A 2,852-nucleotide genomic window follows, 5' to 3' on the forward strand; every position below is an offset into this window, starting at 1 on the left:
CAGCTGTGTCCACTATTTCAGACAGATGATTCACCTTGTAAACAGATGATGTAAACTTACAGTATTGATAAATACAACACAGTACTGTAAATGTATTTCCTCCTCTTGATTTTCTTAATAACATTTTCTTTTCTCTAGCTTACTTTATTGTAAGAATACAGTATATAATATATATAACATACAAAATATGTGTTAATTGACTGTTATTGTGAAGACTTCCAGTCCACAGTAGGCTGTTAGTAGTTAAATTTTGGGGGATGATACGTGGATTTTCAATGGTGTAGGTGGCGGGCATCCCTAACCCCCATGCTGTTGAAGGATCAGTTGTACATTAAATTTTTTTTCTGTGCATCTATAATTATTTCAGAATAAAGTTAAGAGTTAAAAGTATTGCCATGTTATATAATGCTAATATAAGAGGATTATATATTGGCTAATATATATAAATATATCTTAAAAATGTATTATATATTTTTTCCTCTAATATTAGCTAGTATTACAATACTGTGCTTATATAATGTTTACAAGGTGAATAATATATATATACTAGCTAATATAAGCTAATGTTAGAGGAAAAGAGATAATTCTTCCTTTGTTACATGATTTATTTAAAGAAACTTGAGTGAATATTGACAGTTTATTGAGCAATCTATCCATCACTGATCTCTGAGGTGTTCTTCAGAGAAAAGTTAATGTGACAGAAAGAGTGTGTGTATGTTTATTCAGTTCCATCTAATCTAATTTAGAAGAGTTGCATGAAAGGACCCATTTGTTTTTTTTAGTTGTTATTGGTAATGTTAGCAAAAGGGAAGGAGATGATATTAGATAAAGAAAAAGAGAAAAGCAGATCGTCTTTTATGTGAGGTTATTGTTAGGGAGGTGGCACGTAAGAGAGGACTAGCAATTTTCAATTTTGGCAATCCAGAATGACTTCTGTCTTAGAAAATGAAAAGCAATTTATTTTCATTAGGAGTGTTTAGCACTGTGAATGTTCACAGAAACATGTTTGTTTGCTGTCAGATATGTGGGAATAAGCTGAAGCCCATAAAAGTTGGATGGAGACTTAGCAACTTGGGAAATAAAATATTCTGACAGTTTCTAGCTTTGGACTTCAACCTATTTCAGTGATAGTAACATCAATGTCCTATGCTTTTCCCCATGGTTCTGTGATTTGACAATGTACAGTGTAAGCAAGAATAAGAGAAATACTTTTTCTTTTTTAAAAGATAATTTTAAAGGTTGTGATATGGCTTGTCTTAGTACTTCTTTTGGTATTTCAAAATACCTTATGATAAGAGACAATCTAACATGGGAAATAGTGAAACCACCTTTGCAAAATTATAACTGAGGAAATTATGATAATGAAAGAAATCAGATATAACCGATTCCATCTTGCTTCCAACCTTTAAGCTGTCCTTGTTCATTCCTGGGCATAGGCTGAACTAACCTTGGGAAGGAATTCAGTTCATGGTTTGACTCTGAAACAAAATTGATAAAAATTTTGTTTCCCAAAAAGACCCCTTTCTCACCTGGGGGCCAGTCTGCCTTTGTAGGACTAACAAATTAGTTACAAGATTAGAAATCACAGTTCAGGGGTCATGCAACCTCTGGCTCCAAGAGTCTGAACCTCCCCAGATTGCTCCTGGGGAGAACATCACTACTGTAAAACCTAAGATCAGTCCTTGAGATATTTTTCAGACTCTGTACTTACTGGGTCAGCTGAGACCATCCAGACCGGTAATCTGGCTCAACCAGTTCTGCCATCCCACCCAGGAACAGAAGACAGCAAGAAAAACTCACTTCGACTCCCTATGATTCCATCTCCAATCTGACCAATCAGCACTCCCCACTTCCCAAGACCCTACCCGCCAAATTATCTTTAAAAACTCTGATCCCATACGGGGAGACTGATTTGAGTAATAATAAAACTCTGGTCTCCTGCACAGCTGCTCTGTGTGAATTACTCTTTCTCCACTGCAATTCCCCTGTCTTGATAAATTGGCTGTCTAGGCAGCGGGTGAGGTGAACCCATTGGGCAGTTAGAATAGGTCTGATAATATCTTCACGTATTCTGGCACGCCGCACTAACTAAACTTTGGAAAGTTTAGCAGCAGATCTATGGAAACTTATTTAATTTTACCCCAGCATATGAATGAATTTATCAAGAAGGAAGCGAAATTGGTTATGTCACTTTATTTTATAATTATTTTGTCCACATTTTCCTTTTTCTAAGGAATGAATATTTACTTGAAAGGCCCACAAACATTATGTAGTTATCTTTACCATGCATTTGTTTCTTTTAATATGGCACCATGTGGAAGTGTAGTTTTGCTCTACTCATACGTGTGTGAAAGAAACCATAGTGAATATGACTAAGTGCATAGGCCCAGGAACCAGATGTCCTGGGTTTAAATCCCAGCTCTTACTGTGACCCTCAGGCAAGTGCCTTCTTTTAACTCAGTTTCCTCATCTGTAAAACAGGAATTTCATTGTTTAAAATTGTGGGGTCCAATTATTCTGAGGTTAATAGTAAAGCAGTATTTTTCAGGTGCCCTGGCACAAAAGGGCTGGAAGTGCAAAAAGAAAGACAAATGGGACTGGAGCAATAAAATGGAAGATGAAGGGGTGATATCCAGAGATCAGAAATTGGAGATGCCCCTGGGCTGGCTGCTGCACCATTGGAGGCACTGTTAGAGTCAAGCTTGGATCTGCTGAAGAGGTGTCAGTCAGCCAAAGGGTGCTGCCTCTGCCCTAGCTGGTCATCTGGATTCACTTCATTCACATAGCAGCAAGAGTATCTGCCACCAACTACCATACATTTGGAGTCAAGAGCCTTTCTCTTTTTTTTTTTC

This window comes from Pan paniscus, chromosome 2 (genome assembly GCF_029289425.2).
Source record: "Pan paniscus chromosome 2, NHGRI_mPanPan1-v2.0_pri, whole genome shotgun sequence".
Taxonomy (NCBI): domain Eukaryota; kingdom Metazoa; phylum Chordata; class Mammalia; order Primates; family Hominidae; genus Pan; species Pan paniscus.